Source organism: Lactuca saligna, chromosome 2 (genome assembly GCF_052625555.1).
Source record: "Lactuca saligna cultivar CGN05327 chromosome 2, ASM5262555v1, whole genome shotgun sequence".
NCBI lineage: Eukaryota > Viridiplantae > Streptophyta > Magnoliopsida > Asterales > Asteraceae > Lactuca > Lactuca saligna.
The window spans coordinates 18,759,228-18,783,292 of NC_136418.1; the positions used below are offsets into that span (position 1 = coordinate 18,759,228).

Genomic DNA, 24,065 nt, shown 5'->3' on the forward strand with positions numbered 1-24,065 from the left:
GCCTTAACATGGGATAGTCTAGAGGGTTCCTTGACCCCAAGTACCAGAAAAAGTTGAAGCTTTTTAGTCACGCATATCCAATGCATGACTTAAACACCATCTTAGGTCAAAATGAAGGAAAATGGGCCAAGACTCAAGCTTGGAGTCCAAAACCATGACCAAAATCCAGTTCTAAGACTTATAAGACTTAATATACCACCATGATCCATAAAGTTGAAAACTTGATGTATCTCATGCATGCTAACCAACATAACAAGTCATAAAATGCATGGAAACTTAAATCTAGCAAGCAAGAAAAGGAAAGATACGAGCTTGAGGACTTATAGAGGTCCAAAAACTCCACAACTAGCAGATAATGAAGCCAAGATGCTAACAAATGCACCACAAATGATCTTCTTCTTCCTCAAAGGGCTCTAAAGACCCAAAAGCTCTTGAATAACACCAAGAATGGCCAATAACTTCAATGGGCGTTGAGATTAGGGTTTCTAGAGGTCTTGGAAGTGAAGGAGGCTGAAGAGGAGCAACCCTAATCATCTCATACCTTTAAATACCCAAAAATTAGGGTTTTTAGGCATCAGGTGCCTCTCACATCGTAAACACTTAATGCTCACATCGTGAGCCTTAAATAAGTTTGGTCAACAAGTCAACGATCACTCACCCGAACCACTCAAACTTCAAAAGGCCATAAATTCTTGTTTTCGACGTTCCTTATATCCACAGAAAGGTGGCGAGAATCCCTACACTTCTAATAACTCTCCACTTCCTTAAAACTTCCCGAACAAAAACCCAAAATGTATAAAGAGCTAAGTTATCAAATTACGATTATACTCTTGACCTCAGAAGGCACCATTGAACACTTAGATCACTTAAACCATAACACCCACATCCAAAAAAGGGCCAAATTCTTGCTTCCCCACGGCCCTAAGCCACATGAAAACTGATGATTAGGCGGCAGCCCCGAATAATGAAGCAAATCCAAAAGTGAGTGCTACACTTCAGGTGTCCTATCAATTAAGTTAAAAATAGAATAAGTCAAAACAAAGGAAAATACCTAGTGATAGGAAGAAAAACAAAGACAACCACCAATCATACATAACAAAAGGGCAAAACACAAAATCACTTTGTTTTTTTTTCTCACAATACAAAATCCAATAACCATTTTACATTTTACATTTTTATATCTCATACTCCCCTTCCTCATCATCCTCATCCTCATATTTTTCCTCATCCACGACTGTGTCTTAATACTACTAATACTCCACCACCAAATCATTCATATTACTCTTAGCCTCCATAAACTCCATCTCATCCATCTCTTCCCCCATATAGTAATGCCAAAAACACCTTCCTCTTAAACATAACCATAAACTACTCGCTCACTCATCTAAACATATTTTGAATTGAAGTCGAATTCTCAATAAAAGTCGATGCCATTGAAATCCCCGTTTGTGGGATATCATAAATGCTCGATTTCACATTATTCGGTATCCATTCAACAAAATAAGACAGATTTTTGTTTTGAATGTTTATCGTTTATTCATCGACTTCTTTCGTGCTTATTTTGCCACGAAACATGGCGGACGCGGTTAGATATCACCTGTGGCGAGGGTCCGCAACACACATTATGTTATTTGCTTCCCACATTTGTTGTGTGAGTTCGGGGACGGTTAGGGAAATGTATTTTTGGGACCCACAGGAGGTTAGAAGGCAGAACTGACCATGAAGAAGTGCTGGAGAGGGAAGGGGATTAGGTTTACTGCGAGTTTTCGGAGGTCGGAGTTGAGTTGACCTGGGAAACGGAGGCAACGTATTGTGCTGGTCATGATTGTAGAGATTAAGTAGTTTAGGTCACCGACTGCAGGTGGAAAAAGATAAAAACGTATTAAATGCAATAAATAGCAATGTACTTTACTTTCGTTTCATCCTATTGAAACTAGTTTAAAGATTCTACCCAACTAGCAATAGGGTCCAAATATGTATGTTTATCTGTTATGTATATGTCAATATGATGTGTGTGGTCAGGTTAAGGCAGACCGGTGTAGAATGAAGATCAAGAGACCTAGGGCATCCGAATAGGCTGCAGGCCTGAGAGGCGTACTAGTCAGGCCGAAGGCCCAGAGAACGGTCCAAATAGGTTGCAGGCCGGGTGAGGCGTTCCATTCATGCTGAAGGTTCTATGAGCAATCTAGATAGTTTGTAGGCCCGGTGAGGCATTCCAGTCAGGATGGAGGCTCTGTATTCATGTTGTTTGTTATTATAGTTATGTAGTAGTACTTTGAGGGAAACTCACTAAGCATTGGCTTACAATTTTTGGTTATGTTTCAGGTACTTCGGATGACCGTGGAAAGGCGAAGGCGTGACCGTACACATCCTCTAGTTTATAATTATTGATGTTGGGAGACTCTGATGTTTGAAAATGTTTTGAAAACATCGTTTGTAAACAATTTTATGAAGTTGGATTGATTTTAGAAGATTAAAATTCTTGTGATTTTTATGGGTGTTACGAGTTGGTATTTGGGCCTTGGTTTGAGTAAATTGGAGGAACACTCATGTGAATCCAGTATGAAACTCAGGAAAAAGGGTTTTTTTTAAAAATGTTTTTCAAAATTGTTTTCAAAATAACCAAGGAGGATGCGATGTATACGATCAGCCGGAGCCAGTAAGTAGACACCAAATTACCACACTGTTATTTGATATTGTGATATGTTAGAACAACATGCAAGTGATAGGCTAGGGATCTTCAGGAATTGCATGATTGAATTTTCTGATTATATGATGTCTGATAGCTTGGGGTTCCTTATATGAAATTGACATAATTACTGTAGTTGTTTGTGTATGCATCATAGTTGTACAGGACTAAGATTCTATAGCCTGAGAACTTTTTTTAGCCTTATTTCATATTCCTTGTCTGGTTGTGGGCTTAGGGATTGAATCAAGTATTCGATTGTCTATAGGATCCAGTGTGATGTATGATTAGCATATACGAGTGATGCGGGGTTGGTGGAAGTTTCAGGGATGAGTTATGTGGGGTCATCCAACCAGTTGCGTAATGTTTAGATTTCCTCTAAGGGTGTGAGGATAGAGTATATTTGTATTCTCGTGAGTAATGTTAGGGTTGTTGTGATTGTCCTCTGAGACGAATACGGGTAGGTATGGGAGGTAGTATGGGCTCGTATTATCGAAAGCACAGGACCCGTACACGTAGTAGGGAAGTCACAAACCCTAGGTCTTTATTGGGAGTTGGTTCCCTTAGTATGATATGTGTTATATCTGATATATTCCTGGTTTATTTTCCTTATGGTGATGACTAAACAATTTGAGGCACGATCCGAATCAGGATTGGGAGCAGGTGGCCATGATAGACCAGCAGTGATTGAGGACTAGATCAAGGAGATTATCCATAAGGAGGTTGTTACCATTGTCTGGTGGAAAATACCGGAGCTATTTTGATTTATCAAGACCGTTATGATGGAGTACTTTGATGATAGATATGTTGTCGTTGCTGAGACTACTGCTGGTACGGCCACCACAGCTATCACCGATGTGGGGGTTGGCGTTGGGAGGACTTTTCAGTATCCGGACTTCGACAACATGAAGCCCTCGACATTTAACAGAGTTTAGGAATGGATCATAGCCATGAGGTGGTTGTCTAATGTGGAGGGATGTTTCTTCATTTTCTATTGCCCAGTTAACCAGAAGGTCAAGTGCGCTCTGAACCTTCTCAGGTCTGGAGCGAAGGATTGATGGAGACTTGTTACTAGCTTGTATTCTCCTGAGTAGAGGGCTGTTGTGACCTGAAGCAGTTCTCGGAGATGTTTCATTCTAGATATGTTCCACTGGTGGAGAGTGAGAGGTTGGCCCAGGATTACTTGGACTTGAGATAAGGGGCTGAGTCGGTGACGAAGATCACGAAGATGTTCACAAAGAAGGCCATGTTTTATCATGAGTTTGCTGCTTCTGAGCAAGCTCAGATGACCCGGTACTTGAGCAAGCTCAAGACATACATCAGGCAGTTTGTATCCACTCAACGTTATGGTTCATTGTTGGAGTTATAGGAGGCCTCCATGCGGTGAGAGATTGAGATGGAGCTCTAGATGAAGGAGCAGAGATAGGCAGTTGCGCAGTCACAGCCAATGCCGAAGCGGTTCATGGCCATTGATACTATAACTAGGGGTCAAAGGGGCCGCACTTATGAAAAGTGAAACAAGATTCATGAGGGGGCTTGTCGATTTGCTGGTTGTTGGATTAGTGTCTAAGTCCATAACTATATTTGGTATGCACTTGACTCGGTTGAGCATGGTCCTTTTAGGTTGCCTTCACCAAAGAAACTTGATAGGATGATTTATGAAGAAAGAGGAGATTGTGGTTTATTAATATATTATAAGAATAATATATTAAAAGAGAAATCATATTTATTTAACTAATATTAGTTGAATAATTAATTAAGAATTAATTATTGTGACTAAAAGAGATTGATTAAATAAAAGGGACTGGAACTGCAATTATAAGATAAGTGATTTTGGGTTGAGAATCCTTATGGATTAAGGCATGGACAAAATTAAGGTGGAGTCCATCTTGAATTCGTCCAAGGGGTCCTTATTCATGCAGGTTATGTGGACTACTTAAGGCCTAAGCTATCCAATTAGGGTTTTGGCTGAAACCCTACCAGCTCAAGTATAAAAGGACCCCTAAGGCATCAGAATTTGGCCACTTGATCCCTTGGAAGCTTGGAGCCAATTTCTAGCTTCTCATCCTCTCTCCTAAACATAATCCTCTTGCCTTGGTGTTTGTAAGCCATTAAAGGAATCGTATTTGAGGTGCTTGGTTCTCGTAAGCTTTAAAGATTCAAGTTTCATACTAAAATTAAGAGGTAATATTCTTACTTGGTTATTTATATAGATCTCAAGTTTTGTAGTATGCTAGATTAGGGTATTCAAGTCTTGGATGAATTGCATGTACAATAGAGAAACCTTGATCGATCCAAGCTTTAGGGTTTTTCATGAGCACATAGGATTGTTCTTTTTCTCTAAACCCATCATTGGTGTATGCCACAAATGTGGCAATGAGGTGCATTATGCGAGGGATTGTCGTCAGCCGGCTCGAGTTCCGAGTACTATGATTTGCTTTCACTATGATCAGGTTGGCCATATGAAGGTCAACTGTCCATTGCTTGTTGCCAAGCCGGAATAGGCCCTAGCACCGACTACCGTGAGGATCACTGATGGGCGTTAGGGGAGGGCGGAGCCTCTAAGGGCTCGGGGTCATTCCTTTCAGCTTACTGCCGAGGAGGACAGAGCAGCTCCGAATGTCATGACTGGTATGTGTTCTATTTATTGTTTTGTTGATTATGTTTTGTGTTGTTCTCATTTATATGCTCTTAATAAGTACATTCTTAGGGAACTCTTTGCCTGCTCTCGTGTTATTTGACTTAGGCACGAGTCGTTCCTTTGTATCCTGATCTTTCAGTAAGGGGTTTGATATGCCTATCAGGGAGTTAGAGTGTCCGTTGCGGGTTTCTATCACTAAAGAACATGGGGTTTTTGCATCCACAGTATATCAAGGTTTCGTATTGGAGATCTTTGGAGTATCCTATCCAATCGATCTGATCCTTATCCTCACGGGGGATGTATGCGTGATAGTGGGTATGGACTGGTTGAACGGGTTTGGTGCCATGATTGACTGCGAAGGCCAGCGAGTGGTAGTTCAAACCCCAAGTAGGGAAGAACTAGTTATCTACGGTGAGGGCACCAGGGTTGGTTCATGGATTTGTTCGGAGGCAAGGGCCCAACAGTATATTCAACACGAGTGTGCAAATTATTTGGCTTACCTGGTAGATACTCGGGTTTGGGAGTAGACTCCAGTTTCAGAGGTACCAGTGGTTAGAGAGTTTGATGATGTTTTCTCGGAGAAGTTACTCGATATGCCTCCTGGGAGGCAGGTTGAGTTCAGCATTGATCTTGTGCCAGGTGTGGCCCCGATTACCATGGCATCATACCGCTTAGCACCGCATGAGATGTAGGAGTTGTCATCTCAGCTTTAGGAACTACTAGGCAAGCAGTTCATCAGACCGAGCAGTTCTCCATGGGGAGTGTCGATACTGTTCATCAAGAAGAAGGATGGTTCACATCGGATGTGCATTAATTACCGAAGTTAAACAAGTTAATGGTGAAGAATAGTTATCCCCTTCCACAGATTGACGATTTATTCGATCAATTGCAGGGTGCATCTTGGTTCTCCAAGATTGATCTGGGGTCTGGGTATCATTAGGTGAGAGCGATAGAGGAGGATGTGGAGAAGACTATGTTCCAGAATCATTACGGGTATTACGAGTTTATGTTGATGCCATTTGGGTTCACCAATGTGCCTGCTGTATTTATGGATCTAATGAATTAGGTATGCAGGTCGATGCTCGACTGATCTGTGATTGTGTTCATTGATGATATCTTGAAGTATTCCAAGAGAAGAGAATAGCATGAGGGGCACCTTCGAGAGCTTTTAGGGGTTTTGAGATTGGAACGGATTTACGCCAAGTTCTCGAAGTGTGATTTATGGTTACGAGAGGTCCATTTATTGGGGTATCTTGTTCACCAGAATGGAATGTTGGTCGATCCGGCCAAGATCGAGACAATGTTGCAGTGGGAGGTTCCAAAATCTTCCACATATGTTAGGAGTTTCCTATGATTGGCATGGTACTATCAGAGATTTATCCAGGATTTATCCAATATTGTGGTACCCCTCCCACGTCGAAGGAGGAAGGGGGTGGATTTCTGATGGGGTCCAGAGCAACAGTCGATGTTTGAGACTCTTCGGAAGAGGTTATGTAAGGCCCCGATCTTGACCCTCCCGAAGGAAGTCGAGGATTTTGTAGTGTTCTGTGATGCATCTATCACCATATTGGGAGCGGTCCTTATGTACAGAGGACGGGTGATTGCTTATGCATCACGACAGTTGAAGCCGCATGAGACGTGATATCCCACTCATGATCTGGAGTTCGGGGCAGTGGTATTTTCCTACAAGATTTGGAGACATTATCTATATGGGATCCGTTGTACAGTCTACACGGGTCGCAAGAGTTTGAGGTATCTGATGGATCGGCCAAACCTGAACATGAGGCATCGCATGTGGCTGGATGTAGTCAAGGATTACGAATGTGAGATCCTTTACCATCCGAGTAAATTGAATGTAGTAGCAGATGCTTTGAGCCACAAGTTGGCCAGGTCTTCAGTTGGGGAGGTGTGCATGAGGATATTCGTTGATTCTCCGCTTTCGGGGTTGATCAGAGAGGCTCGGGTAGAAGGAGTTTGGAAGGAGAACTAGAAACAAGAGAGGATCCGAGGTGAGATCGATAGGTGCGTCATAGATAGTCGAGGGTTATCGACCTAGTGTGGTCGAGTTTGGGTTCCAGTCTCAGGAGGGATCCGACAGATAGTGCTGGAGGAGGCTCATAAGTCTCACTTTTCTATACACCAGGAGCCACCAAGATGTATCGAGATTTGAGATTGATCTACTGGTGGCCGTGTATGAAGAGGGAGATAGTCTGGTATGTTGAGAGGTGCTTGACTTGCAAGATGGTCAAGGTTGAGCATCAAAGGCTGCATGGCAAGCTGCAGCCTTTGGAGGTTCAGATGTGGAAATCAGAATAGATTACCTTGGATTTCATCACTAAGTTGCCGAAGATGGAAAAGGGTTTTGATGCTATATGGGTCATCATGGATCGATTGAACAAGAGTGCCTACTTTTTGGCCATTCGGGAGAGCTCTTCGGCCAAAAAGTTGGCCGAAATTTATGTCCGAGTGATCGTTGCTTGCCATGGGGTTCTGGTTTCCATTATTTCTGACCGAGATTTTTAGTTCACAAATCGATGTTGGCAGAAGTTCCACGAGGAACTGGGCACAAGATTACACTTCAGCGCCGTTTACCATCCACAAACGACGGTCAGAGCAAGCGGACTATACATACCCTGTAGGATATGTTGCGGTCCTGTGTTACTGATTTTGGTGGGAGGTGGGACTTCTACCTACCTCTCACAGAGTTCTCCTACAACAACAGTTATCACTGTGGAATTGGTTACCCACCTTATGAGCTCCTGTATGGTCGGAGATGTCGTACCCCTATTTGTTGGGGAGAGGTCGGGCATATGGTTATGGGAAGGACCGAAGTAGTTCTTCAAACCAAGGAGCTTACTTAGTGGATCAGATAGAGATTACAGGCAGCATAGAGTCGGCAAAAGAGCTATGCCGACCGACGCAGATCTAATTTGGAGTTTCAGGTCGGCGATATGGTATTACTGAAGGTCTCGCCCTGGAAGGGTGTGATTTGCTTCAGGAAGAGGGGGAAATTGGTTCCCTGGTATATTTTGCCTTTTCGGGTGATTTACAGGGTTGGAAAGGTGGCTTACTAATTGGATTTACCGAGCGAGCTCAGTCAGATTCACATCACTTTCCACGTTTTGCAGTTGCGAAAGTGCATATTTGATGATGAGGCGGTGGTTCCCTTGCATCACATTTAGGTCGACGAGCGCTTGAACTATGTTGAGAAACTAGTGGCTCTCTTTGAAAGAAAAGTGAAGGTTATGCGCAACAAGGAGATACCTTTGGTATTCGGTTCAGTATAAGCATCGAAGAGGCTCCGAGTGGAGCTGGGAGCTGGAGGCCGAGATGCGAGAGTATTATCCCGAGTTCAAGAAAGAGTGCATTAAGGGCCCTAGTGGCATTTTTGTAAGTTTAGCCTTGGGGGAGTACGCCATGTGTACGCGTGTACTCTGGGCATACATCAATGCATGTGGGGCGTACTTTCAAGATATGGAAACCCTAATTTTTAGGGTTTGGCTCGTATTTAAACACTCTTATGGCCTCATTTATTTCACCTCATCTGCCTCCAACCATCTTATACATTTTTGCAACCCTAGTTTCACCTTGAGGAGCCATTTCGAGCCTAGAGTGTGTGTGTGTGTATGTGCGTATTTTTATGCCTTAAAAGAACAATAAAGGAAGCCAAGCTTATCTTGGAGGAGTAAATCACTTGGATCTAGGATTTCTACATCAATTAAAACCTTCTTAAGGTATAAAGCTTGCAACTTTATCCCTCTATCATTTAGATCTAGATTTAGGTGTCTTAAGGATGCTTTTTGGTCCCAAAATGTTAGATCTTGAGCATTTCATGTTCTTGATTCATTAAGTCACATTTCCTGATGTTAGAAGAGTATTTGAGCCATAAAAATGGAGTGCTAATGGTTGATTCTCTCATATGCATGATGTAAAGTGTCTTAAGGCATTAAGATAATGGGTTTTTATGTATTAAGCATTTATTGAGCATGCAAGGTCATAAAGTTGGAAACTTTATGAGTCCTAATGACATTTTGACATTGGATCTACTTTTGGACGTGTTAAGACATTGTATTAAGCACTTAATAGGGAAAAGTGGAGTCAGGGGTTATGTCGTGTGTACTTGGGCGTACTCCCAGCATACGCGGTCAACGACCCCGTTCTTGGTCAAGCGGAGGAGCATGCCTAGCGTACCTCCAGAGTACGCCCTGCGTACTCACTATGGGGTGACTCGACTGGGTTGACTCGGTTTATTTGACCGGTTTGACTTTGACATTGACAATGTTTGACTTTGAGGGTATCTTGGGTATTTTCAGATTTTGATTATTATTGGTCAATTGGTTGTATAGGTGTTGGTTTGAGCTGAGATTTGGAGTCAAGACCTCTCAGCTTTGTTCAATCTATGAGGTGAGTTTTTTCTCGCTGTACTTGTGGGCCGAAGGCACCAAGGCTGACCCATTGGGTTAGATATACTGTTATGTGATAGTGTGTTATTGTGCTATAGTGATATGTTAGATCGGTATCCTGGTATATAGGATGATGATATGCTTAGTGATCTATAAGATATGTATGTTTGGCTGTTGACTGGTTATATGTATGTTTATCTGTTATGTATATGTCGACATTTTGTGTGTGGTTGGGTTGACGCAGACCAGTTGTCACACCCCAAAACCAGAACGGCAGAAACGTTCTGGGGCGGAGGACGTCATGTACAGTATCACAACAATTCCTAATAGTAAACAAGCAACAACATCATCCATTGCATTAATAATATAATTTTAATACGAGTGTGTTCTGTATAGATTATAAGACACCAAAAATATGAATCAAAATAAGAGATGAGTCTTGAATGTGCTCCATCTTCTCGAAACCTGGTCATCGGTACCTGTCTACTGGTGACCTGAGAATACAAGTTATTTTAAAAGCATAAATCAACATTAAAGCTGGTGAGTTCATAAGTATTTTAGTGTCATTGCTTGTATGAAAGTGTTTGTAAATGTTTGATGTAAATGTTTGTAACTGTTAGTAGTAAATGTTTGTATCTCCTAGAAAATCCTATATTTTCTACTAAATAGTAGCCTTCTACCAAGGCCTAAATGTTCTGTATGTCGTGTCGTTTGTAAAAGTTTGTATCTTTCCCAAGTATGACTATCATTACCGAGATATAGTTCACAATATCGTTTATGTGAGAAGATCACAATGTGAATGCAATGGGAAAATAACAGTGTACAGTAGTATTTTATGTAAGTAACCACCAATGTACTAACTACCTTAAACCAGTTTGTTAATTAAGGTAAAATGTGAAATGATTGTAACCATACTTGATCGACTAGTATAACACGATGCTCTAAGGCATCGAAATGGTATGACATTTGTCACCCGTCGACCTGTAGGTCCCACTGTAGCTAGCAGCAAGGTGTAGGATAGTCAATCCCATATAGATCTATACATCAACTCACGCTTTCCCTCTAGGAGACTCTTGTGACAACCCGAAACTTTTGTCTCGCACACTTAGCAATTTCAATCAAAGTTAAACATGTTTCGTTGACTTCTGGCACTGTTTGAGGGTTTGTTTACGTGATTCTAATCTTGAGTATGACCAAGGTTGAGTTTAGGAATGATTCAGCAAGTCGTATACTGTCAAAACATGGCCATACACACCCTTAGAGGGAGTGTACGGCCATACACATAGGTGTGCGGTCGCACACACACCTCCTGGCAGCACACTCCTTTCTAGGCAGCACACCCACCCTACATAAAGGGTAGACCCCTTTCCTTTCATTCCTTTAACATCGTGGCAACACATAACACCTTTTCTCTCAAGACTATTCAACCACAAACCCTCCCAAGGCTTCAAAAACGTGAGTAATCCATCTCTTAGCTTGTTATACTTGAAGAACCACTTCATCTAAGCCTTGATTCATCAAGATTCATCATGTTCTTCATCCTTTGAAGGAGTGTGGCCGCACACCTTCATGAGTTTGGCCGCACACTCTTAAAATGCCCTCCAAAGTGAGAGTTTGACTTCCATCTTCGAGTTAGACATGACCATAGCCTTGATATACCTTGGAAATGGCAATTTGGACATTTTTGTGTGGGGTTTAAGACTGCACACACCTGTGTACGGCCGCATACACCCTTTTGCGGCAGCACACTCCAAGTGTGCGGCAACACACCCAAGTGTGCGACCACACACTCATTCTAGGACCACAAACACACTTCTAGGACCCCTAACTTGCACTACAATTGAGTTTGGACCAAGAACACTTCCTGGATTGCAAGTATGGACCTTGAAACACCCCAAGAATACCTTCCATCATGAGAGTACGGCCGTAGACCCCTTGGGCCACACACCCATGGCCGCACACACCTTAAAGGTGGCCATACACTCCCCTCATGCAATCCTATAAGGTTCTAACACTTAGTACGAGTAGTCCCAAGTTCTTAGAGTGGTTCTTCGTCACATCTAGTGATGAAATACCTTCATTTGACTCCGTTATGTGTCATTACATGTTAATTAGGATCAAATCATGTTCAAGGCTTCACTTGAACATCCAGCATTTCGTGTCGATCCTTCATTCAAATCACCCGATATGAGTTCATACCCCTACGCTTTTTTCGAGTTTTTCATGTTTTCATGGGGGAATACAAGCAAAAGTACAAGCAAACTTGTGCTCACAATATATTATTTTGCTTAAGATAATTATATTTTCAGTATGATTTTAACACGGAAAACGGTTTTACCAACTGATTAAGAAATCAACAGGTACAAACAGTTTTCAAAGCTAGAACAATGAACTTGTCAATCATATAGTAAAATGTATTATTTTATAAAGGATTCATGCAAATCATAAACAGGATTTTCGGTATTATTACTTGTAAATTTGTTAGGCTATGTTTGAGACACGTCATTGGTAACACTCACCACAAGAAACAGAGTGGAGGACTAGCACTCATGACCAGAGTCTCTTGTAGGGAGAGCATGACTGTTGTGTATAGATCTATACGAGACCGAGAGTCCCGCACTTCACTGCTAGCTACAGTTGGACCGAAAGGTCTGCGGGTGACAAAGTCATTAAGGATATCGACCGTTGCGGGCCATATCCAGTTAGTTATGGTCATTAAACTCACAACCTAGATAACAGGAATTTACATTTGCAATAATGAATCAAATGAACTAACCTCAAAGTAATAACCGATAGATTACTGGAGGGTACTACTAATAATACCTTCAGGACTTAGTTCATCAAGGTTTTCTTTTATTTAGTTTTATTTATATAATAAGGCTAATATACCTCTCTGGGTGTAACCAAGGTTTTTAAAAGAAAACTGCTTTCTGAGTATGGTAGATACTTGCACACCTCAGTTTAGAATGGATAATCAATCATCAACCTTTAGGGAAAATATAGGATTTTCCCCGGATAACCCGGCTACTCAAAAACAGATTGTTTAATATGAAATCAATGGATATTCATATTCCTTTCACGACTCCTTGGATGGTACATATCTTGTATGAATCTGGAAGTCATGGAAGGAATGGGTATTTCAAACATGCTTTTCATTAGAAAATACAGGATTTTCTTGCAGAACACTTTTCAAAGGGATTCAAAGAACACTTTTCCACCATAACTAAATGCTTATGAACTCACCAGCTTTATGCTAATATATTTTCAAAACTTCTTGTATTCTCAGGGAATTTAGTAGACAGGTATTTCCAGGAGTTTGGAGAAGTCGAAGCGTTAGAGTCACTCATTTCTATTTTACCTTTGATAAGAACAAAACTATGTACTAAACAATGTAAACCTTTTTCACATTTGTATTCAATGTCTGGTTGTGTTTACTATGCTTGCTATGATACAATCGTGGTGATACTACGCATGACGTCAGCCACCCCCGAACGTTTCCGTCGTTCCGGTTTGAGGGTGTGACAACTCTGTTGCAAAATGTGACACAACAATTGATTTCCATGCCATGAAGTAGTGGCTCACATTAATGTTATAGTGTTCTAGTGTTTGTATAGTATGTTCTATTGTATTGTATGTTCTCTCTGTACTAGTGTATTGTATGTTCTTATGTATAGTGTAGCATATGTTCTTTTTGTTTCTCATCATAGTATGTTCTCTTGTATAGTGTAGTGTATTGTATGTTCTCTTAGTTTCTCATCATGGTATGTTCTTTCTGTTTCTCATAATAGTAAGTTTGTATTGACTCATGAATGAACTAACTCTTGTATGTTTCATTGTACTTAGTAATAGTGAGTAGTAAATCTCTAATCTATACCTATTATAGTTTACTACTAATGTTGTTTGAATGACTGAGTATGTTCATACACCTTTGCTACCCAAAGGTGTTGGAACTATGGTAAAAGCTTTTATATCTATACACATATACATAATATATATATATATATATATATGTATATATATATATATATATATATTTATATATATATATAACTGAGGATCAAACGACACTCAGACAAACAACAGGGTACTGTAAGTCCATAACCAAACAAGGAACAGGAAGTAAGGTGAGTTATCAATCCTAAGTCCTTCCAACCTTATTTATATAACTATATCCGCATAAACATCGTTTTATCAATATATAAGTTTAAAAAGAGTTTGAATAAATAGTTTTAGCACAAAAGAGTTTGATAAAGATGTTTTGAAATAGATGTTTGATAACACAGTTTGAAAGTATAAGAATATATATATATATATATATATATATATATATATATATATATATATATATATATATATATATATGTTTGTTCTAGTTATTAATCACATGTGATTGATATAATAACTACAATGATTCAACTTTCATCTTCCCCCCCCCTAAAAGCATTTAAAATCATTTAAAAGGTAGATTAAGGGGTATGAACTCACCTGTAGTGAGTAGCTCGGATGAAAGAGTGGTATATGATGCTAAGTGTCAAGTGAAGACTTGAGCACACACACGAATCCTATTTAGCATATAATGACACATATATGTATATAATTAGTGTTTATCCAACTAATCAGGTAAGGGAAACACCTTAGGGACTAGGGTACACTTGAATCGAAAGGTATAATCACAAATGATTGTGTATAAGGGGGTTTACGCCCACACTTGGTGTTTGCGACCAAGTGTTTAAGGCCCCATGGTTTACGGCCAATGGGTTCACGGCCACTTGAGTTTACGGCCATAGGGTTTATGGCCTCATGAGTTAACGGCCGTAAACTCATGATGGTTTGTGCTAATTGATGCTTTAAGATCTTACAAACAACTAGGAAGGGTTCTAGCCTCAAGTCCAAGCCTTAGGAAGAGATTGAGGCTCATTTGCACCTCTATTTAGGGTTTACGGCCAAGGGAGATGCTCTTGGTCATAAACACCACTTGTTCATGGGAAATGGACGATTTCAAGGTGTTTAACATGTGATTCAACTAACTATATATCGAGTATAGGGAAGTAATACTTACGATATAGAAGCTAAAAATGTTGATTTTGGACCAAAACACTAGAGTGTTCTTGGTGTTCTTGAAGATCTTGAATATCTAACCCAAAAGATGATGTTATTGGATGGAATCAATGGGTGATGCTAGTTAAGAAGATGTAGTAACAAATCAATGGATAAAACACTTACATTTTTGGAAGAAAAATGAAGATCCTTGAGAGCAAAACCTGATTTATTGGCTTGGAAATGGTAAAAGTGTTGGAAAATGGCTAAGTATCATATATATAATGGGAGTTCACGGCCAGCCATGAGTTTACGGCCGTAAACTCTAGTTTATGGCTGTAATCTCCAATCCTTGGAGTTTTTCGGCTTTTATGTAGTGTACTGAACTCTAGTATATGCTTCTTAACATTCCTTATGGAGGGTATTAGGCTTAGAAGGCTCAAACAGACTCTAAACAGTGCTAAAAGTTAGCAGAAACAAGTCTAAATTTGACTGAATTGAATGGTTGTACAAGATAGAAATTTCGGGTTATCACACCAGCGTAGAGTGGAGGCCAAGATACCTAGGGAGTCTCGAATAGGCTACAGGCCTCAGAGGCGTCCAGTCAGGTCGAAGGCCCAGAGAACGTTCCAAATAGACTATAGACCCAGTGAGGCGTTCCTGTCTTGCTGAAGGTTTTATGAGCGGTCCAAATAGTCTGTAGGCCCGGTGAGGTGTAACGCCCGTAGATCCGGGCTAGTCAATTTAGAGGTAATAGGGGTCGAATATGACTTTTCGACAAAAGATTATTTAGAATAAATAATCTTAACCAAGTTGTAGAATATGTCACAAGGTTTCCCTACATATAAAGAACGCCGAAATCCGAGTTATAACGAAGAAGTTATGGTCCGCCGAAGTTTTACGGCAAAACCGGCACGGCACCGGGAGACATAAATAGTGAATTTATGATAGAAGACTTTTTAGCCTTAGCGATCTAAACGAAAGTCGTAGAATATGTTAAACCGAGAAAATCCATAAAAAGAACGCCCAAATTTGACTTCGTATGAAGAAGTTATGATTTTTCTAAGATTCGAGCGGTTTTTGGCTTACGTGACCTAAATGAGAGTTGAAGATTTCATTAATAGGAACTCAACGGTAAAAAGACAGACGAGTATGGATTCCGTATGAAGGAGTTATGAATTCTTCGCGGCCATTTAACAGTCTAAACGCCCCCTACTGTTAAATTTGAGATCAGTCGAGAATTAGCCGACGGATTCTAAACGAAAGTTGTAGATCTTGATTTTACCTACGCGTGGATATAAAGAACGTCGAAAACGGAGCTCGTATGTGAATGTTATGATTTTTCTAAGTTTGAGGGCTGATACGCGATAGGGGGTGACGTGACACCACCAGAATTGGACACGTAGCACCACCAGAAGGCCACCACATGGACCAACTCGACGAGTAGGTCCCCCCTACTCAGCGAGTCCATCAGATTTCTCCCTTATAAATAGAGGTGTCGGCTTCCCTCATTTCCTCACCCCTCAACCTTCTTCTTTCTCTCTCTAAACTCTCTCTCTAAGCCTCCCTAACCCCCTAAAGCCTAGGTAAACCCCCTAGCACCCGAAGGAAGCCCCGAGGCTCCCAGAGTCCGGAGAAAAGAGCCTTTCGGCTTGGGAACGCTGCTCCAGTGAAGCCCGGTTTTCGAGAAAACCCGCTGTAAGTGAGCTGTACCTACCCTATCTTTAGTATAGCTTATGTTTTAATATATTAACTTTATTAGGAACTTATAATAAGTATTTGGGCTATTATTATGAGTTATATTGAGTGTTATTAACTCTTATATAATAATAATAATAATAATAGTCAGACTAATTAATTTGTCGCAGTTATCGTTAGACTAAACCCTAGTGGTATTGGTACTAGGTTTTATCGAAGGAAATTGTTTTGAGAGTATCGAAGCGCTGTCCGAGTGTTGAGTCACCACCTTTCAAGTGAGTGCATGGTCCCTTTCATCTTACACATGGATATGAAGTATTTTAATATAAATTACGTGCTATGTGTGCATATTGTCTGAATACTTGCTATCTATGCTGGGTGAAAGATTTTTATACATGTTTTAAATGATTTAAACTGTATATATGTATTTTATATCTACAAAATGTGTTGGGTAAAACACGGGTATATGAAATAGTTGTTTTCTGATAACACGATGGGAGACATCAGTGTTGTCAAGTGATCCAGTCATCTAGTTGAGTATAGATGACGACTATGGACGATACTAGACGGTCCAATAGGAACGATAGCAGGCTCGTAACCTGTAGGTATTTTTGAACTATGTGCTCATTAGTTATTTTTGAACTGAGTGTGTTCACTACGTATCTTTGAACTGAGTGTGTTCACTAGGTATTTTGAACTAAGTGTGTTCACTAGTTACTTTTGAACTAAGTGTTTACCAGATGTTTCGGACTACGTGTTCACCGGATATATTCTATAAGCCTTGGTAATGATGGACTTCGTGTCGATTCCTTAGGATGATCCTTAGGAATAAATAAACGAGGAATAGCTGATTCTTAGGGTAGATCCTTAAGACTAAAGAAGATAATGGGGATGGGTAATTGGGTTGATTGTTTGATTGTTTAAACATAATAATTATATTATTGTGGGTTGAAAACCCTATGTACTCACCAGGTTTTCCAACCTGACCCAGTCAGTTTATTTATATCACAGGTGTTGATATGAAGTGACATTACACTGAGAGATTTAAAGAGATGTAGATTACTAGTGTAAATAATTGTAAGTTCTGTTTATGCTTATGTTTCTGTATTAACGATGACATCCCAAACGTTTTAAAATGAAATGAATACGTTCCTTCGAAAATGTTTTAATAACGTATTTACCATGTTTTTCTAGGAAAAAATTCCGCAACATTTTTATAAAATGAAGTACTCTGATTTTTATAAAGCATAAACAAAATCGGTCTTTTCTGGCCGTGAAAATGGGGATGTCACAGTTGGTATCAGAGCATTAGTTTAAGCGAATTAGGAATATGGATTTATTTCTAGACTTAAACTTAGAATGCTAAGCAATGATTTTGAGGAGTGTGTTTAACAAAATTTAGGTAATACACCTGAATAGACACAAGCACTAGCTTATTTAGGGAAAATTCCTAACATGCTTTCATGTGCTAAATGATTTATGATATGCATTATATGATCGGATCTATGGTCTGTTGCCGACCGGATCTTGAAATTTTATGTGCTCAGGTTTCTAAACGTTTAATTATGATATTAGAACTGGCATGTAACTTTTGGAGTAATAAGGAGGAATACGTGTCTAATTCTTCATCTATCTATATTCTCGTCTCGATACACCAAACGCTTTCTTTGGAGAATAGAATGTCATGATAAGGACTCATAGAGAATTGAGTAAGTGGATGAAATGAAAAGGCTTACGATAGTGAATGACACCTATCGGAAGATATCATAAGAGTGGTATCTTGCCTTTAGAATATGTCATGCAGTACGTTTAGAGGAGTACAGTACGTCCGAAGTACACCTTTGATTGGCAGGATGATGGAATAATTGGCGTAATTCATGAAGTTGGCCCATCGTATGGTATTTCCACCAAGCTGAAGCAGAATTGATGATTGAAGATACGCATAGAAGAAGTCCTAGTAGAGTCTAGGGAAAATTTTGTGATTGTTTGGACACATTTTTATATGTTAAAAATTGTTTTGTGATAATAGCTTGGGAAACTACGAGACAATACTTGGGACGAGTATGAGTAGGTGTGAAAGGTAGTAGATGCATATACTACCGGAAGCACAGGACTCACGCTTGGATCAGGGAAAGTTACAAGGTTACCAAGAAACTAGTAATTGATTTCGATTTATTCAAGTGTGTTGTTACCATTGTTTCGGTAATGACTAAGACGATTGTTGATATTCCGACCCTAGTGGTCATATCAAATTGAGTCCGACTACGATGAGTATGTTATGTGGTTCAGAGAACCAAGTTCTATGTAGCATCGACTTAAGCCAGAAGAATTAATCAAAGCGATCAGTAGAAGTATCACGATGGTTGCTAGAGATGCTAACTTATCTTAAGTTCGTATCCAGTGAGGATCGAGATTGTGACTTGAAGGTCATAATTTGGAGTCTAACGTGAGATAGAGAGCGTATGCAAGATTGAGCACCGCCTGCAGTCAAGGAGTCTAAGAGTTAGATACTCGTTCGAAGAAACATCGAAGTTATGACTTAGGATGAATAGATAACAAATGGATTCATCATGTGAGCCCTGTTTCGTTGATGATTTCGGGACGTAATCATCCTAAGGGGGAGATAATTGTAACGCCCGTACATCCGAGCTAGTCAATTTAGAGGTAATAGGGGTCGAATATGACTTTTCGACAAAAGATTATTTAGAATAAATAATCTTAACCAAGTTGTAGAATATGTCACAAGGTTTCCGTACATATAAAGAACGCCGAAATCCAAGTTATAACGAAGAAGTTATGGCCCGCCGAAGTTTTACGGCAAAACCGGCACGACACCGAGAGACATAAATAGTGAATTTACGATAGAAGACTTTTTAGCCTTAGCGATCTAAACGAAAGTCGTAGAATATGTTAAACCGATAAAATCCATAAAAAGAACGCCCAAATCTAACTTCGTATGAAGAAGTTATGATTTTTCTAAGATTCGGCTTAGCAGTGCACGACCCGAAACTCGAATTTTAGTTCGAGCGGTTTTTGGCTTACGTGACCTAAATGAGAGTTGAAGATCTCATTAATAGGAACTCAACTGTAAAAAGACAGACGAAAACGGAGTCCGTATGAAGGAGTTATGAATTCTTCGCGGCCATTTAACAGTCTAAACACCTCCTACTGTTAAATTTGAGATCGGTCGAGAATTAGCCGACGGATTCTAAAAAAAAGTTGTAGATCTTGATTTTACCTACGCGTTGATATAAAGAACGTCGAAAACGGAGCTCGTATGCGAAAGTTATGATTTTTCTAAGTTTGAGGGTTGATACGCGATAGGGGGTGACGTGGCACCACCAGAATTGGACACGTGGCACCACCAGAAGGCCACCACATGGACTAACTCGGCGAGTAGGTCCCCCCTACTCAGGGAGTCCATCAGATTTCTCCGCTATAAATAGAGGTGCCGGGTTCCCTCATTTCCTCACCCTCAACCTTCTTCTTTCTCTTTCTAAACTCTCTCTCTCTCTAAGCCTCCCTAACCCCCCTAAAGCCTAGGTAAACCCCCTAGCACCCGAAGGAAGCCCCGAGGCTCCCAGAGTCCGGAGAAAAGAGCCTTTCGGCTCGGGAACGCTGCTCCAGCGAAGCCCGGTTTTCGAGAAAACCCGTTGTAAGTGAGCTGTACCTACCCTATCTTTAGTATAGCTTATGTTTTAATATATTAACTTTATTAGGAACTTATAATAAGTATTTGGGCTATTATTATGAGTTATATTGAGTGTTATTAACTCTTATATAATAATAATAATAATAATAGTCAGACTAATTAATTTGTCGCGGTTATCGTTAGACTAAACCCTAGTGGTATTGGTACTAGGTTTTATCGAAGGAAATTGTTTTGAGAGTATCGAAGCGCTGTCCGAGTGTTGAGTCACCACCTTTCAAGTGAGTGCATGGTTCCTTTCATCTTACACATGGATATGAAGTATTTTAATATAAATTACGTGCTCTGTGTGCATATTGTCTGAATACTTGCTGTCTATGCTCGGTGAAAGATTTTTATACATGTTTTAAATGATTTAAACTGTATATGTATTTTATATCTACAAAATGTGTTGGGTAAAACACGGGTAGATGAAATAGTTGTTTTGTGATAACACGATGGGAGACATCAGTGTTGTCAAGTGATCCAGTCATCTAGTGGAGTATAGATGACGACTATGGACGATACTAGACGGTCCAGTAGGAACGATAGCAGGCTCGTAACCTGTAGGTAGGTGCTCATTAGTTATTTTTGAACTGAGTGTGTTCACTACGTATCTTTGAACTGAGTGTGTTCACTAGGTATTTTGAACTAAGTGTGTTCACTAGTTACTTTTGAACTAAGTGTTTACCAGATGTTTCGGACTACGTGTTCACCAGATATATTCTATAAGCCTTGGCAATGATGGACTTCGTGTCGATTCCTTAGGATGATCCTTAGGAATAAATAAACGAGGAATAGCTGATTCTTAGGGTAGATCCTTAAGACTAAAGAAGATAATGGGGATGTGTAATTGGGTTGATTGTTTGATTGTTTAAACATAATAATTATATTACTGTGGGTTGAAAACCCTATGTACTCAGGTTTCCCAACCTGACCCACTCAGTTTATTTATATCACAGGTGTTGATATGAAGTGACATTACACTGAGAGATTTAAAAAGATGTAGATTACTAGTGTAAATAATTGTAAGTTCTGTTTATGCTTATGTTTCCGTATTAACGATGACATCCCAAACGTTTTAAAATGAAATGAATACGTTCCTTCGAAAATGTTTTAATAACGTATTTACCATGTTTTCTGGGAACAAATTCCGCCACATTTTTATAAAATGAAGTACTCTGATTTTTATAAAGCATAAACAAAATCGGTCTTTTCTGGCCGTGAAAATGGGGATGTCACATGAGACGTTCCAATTAGGCTAAAGGCTTTGTATGCATTCTGTTTATTATTATGGTTATGTGGTTGTACTTTGAGGGAAACTCACTAAGCATTGGCTTATAGTTTTTTGTTATGTTTCAGGTACTTCGGATGACTGTGGGAAGGCAAAGGTGTGGTGTACACATCCTTTGGTTTAGGACCATTGTTTTTGGGAGACTCTAATGTTTGAAATTGTTTTGAAAACTTCGTATGTAAACAATTTATGAATTTTGGGTGATTTTAAAAGCTTAAATTTCTTTTGATTTTTATGGATGTTACAGTTAGTGTAATTGTCTAGCCAGGGCTGACATATGATGGTTGAGGCAATATCTTTATAGACTTGCCATATGTTGCAAAATAATCCTCTAAAGTATAGGTACACATTCAAGTATGTGCCATCAACAGGAAAACAAATGGTAGTATTACCTATAGAATTAAAAATGGTTCACACATTCTAATGTTTCAAGGCTTTTAGATGAGTAAATACTTTAAAGATCTTTACTTTAACTGTTTTATTTTCTGGATTAGAGCCAAAAAATTCAGATTTGAACAAAAAATTTTTTCAGGTGCGAGGCGAGTAGCAACCAAAAGAGCAAGAAAGAAAACCACAAGTTCTTAACAAAAGTATTTCAAGTATTAAAGATTTTTTTTGTGAAGTTCTAGTCTAGCGGTATCTGTTTTTGGCCTCCCTCCTTGAAGTTTAGTGTTCAAGTCTCGCAGTAGACATAAGTGTAATAATTTAGGAGTAATTTAATATATTTTTCTTTAAAAAAAAAGACTAAAAATATATTTTAGTATTTTTTTAAGTGTTTTCTTAATTTTCATATGAATTCGGTTAAATGTAATTTTATGTTGAAACAATGAACTAACATGAAATGAGTTCCATTTCCATCCAATTCTTATAAACTGTGTGTGAAATAAAAGCTCGTCTAATCTTTGCTTTATTTATCATGTTTTATATGGGTTTTTAATTTAATTATATGGGCATGATTAAGCCTTCTCCCCCGATGCATGAAAATCCTATGGATCAGCCCTAATTCTAATTATGAACTTGGTGGAGTTATTGGGTATGGTTTTTGTGGTAGCTTCCACATTTTAGGGGTATATGGTGTTGGACATGTGCTTAGAGGTTATGTTCATGAATGTTTTCGCATTATTCCATCTATCTATGTGTTTACGTTTCCTTAATATAAATAGTTGGTTAATTAAAGCTTCTGTAATGGGTTTTTTACAATTGAATAATTAGGAGCTGACAAACTGAGGTCATGTGCAATAATCTCTCCACCAACAGTTGTAGATCACATCGTATGCAAAGATTTTTATCATGAAGGTACTTTTTTCTAGATTTCCTATTTTGGTGATGTTGTATATCTAGTTTACCTTATAAAACATTTTTGGTCAAATGCTAAATTTTAAGTGGTACAAGCCCTTATGCAATATGTACAATAACTTTATGCATCATATCCTATTTGGTCAACATACGTATGGCTTTTGCTTTTGACCAGATATCCTTCCTATCAAGTCCAACAACCTCCCCACTATTTCGCCCTTTATTCAGCCAAATAATGTTATACCTTTCTCAATTTATATAATACCTCCGTTCTTCTCCATTCATCATCTACGCCTTAACCTCTGCCAGCACTCTCCTCTTTCTCCGTAAGTAGTGACCAACACCACCACACACCATCGTCTCTACTACTTCACACCTAATACCACCGTTGCCATTAGCTCCTTATTATAGCACCACCGTCACACCACTATTACACCGTCATCACCAAACACTCAACAATCATCATTCTCCTCCTTCCCCCCCCCCTTAATCGAAGACCATTGCAAGCCATTACCCATGCCCCACTCCATTTTCGGCCACTTGAGCACCCTCCTTGACTAGTGCAATGAGAAACCCTAGCCACCACAATCTTCATACTCATTAATTGGAGACCATCGCAAACTCATTCATCTATGTGGCTGTAACCTCCATGATTAACCCTAGCTTAGAGCTCCCATGTTCCCTGACTATGAATGTTTTGAGGCGGTGACAATGTTCCTCCATCTCTCTTTGTAAAAAAAAAATCCCTAATCGCCACCACCACAATCAATCCCCACCTTCTTCAGGTTTGTATCGATGATTTTTGTTGGATAAAAGAGTCTTCCGTGTCATTTTATACGTTTCTCTATAAAAAAAATCCCTAAGCGCCACCACCACAATCATTTTATACATAGACTAAATGTCACACGGATCGGGACTGGATGTCACACGGATCGGGATACAAGCTTTACACACTCTTCATTAAAAGACTCGATTAAGGCTCCCCTTCTGATAGCCGACTAGCATCATCCTCCTGGATTCAAATTTTGAACAAATCTGAAAACCCTAACCTAGATCACGCCTCCTTCATGATTTGATGTGATCCTCTGTCAATCATATTCTTCGGTAAGTATCGACTATTTCACAGCAATTAAAATTCTCATGATTACAAACTTTAACCGAATATCATCCTTTTACCATTCAATTCTCTTTGGTCCAAAATCTTTGTACACCACAACCCCAACAATAAGGTAATATATGGATGTTGATTTTGCTTTTTCATTAATTTTGTAATTCATGGGTTAACTATTTTTTTCCACATGTTTTGATCCTAGAAATGTCGA

The 24,065-nt window shown here is 39.5% G+C and overlaps 1 pseudogene; it reads right to left on the reverse strand.

Annotated features, from left to right (window-relative positions):
• Positions 1-1,175: 1,175 nt before the first annotated feature.
• LOC145029571 (tubulin beta chain pseudogene) lies at positions 1,176-24,020 on the reverse strand (annotated as a pseudogene).
• Positions 24,021-24,065: the final 45 nt, after the last annotated feature.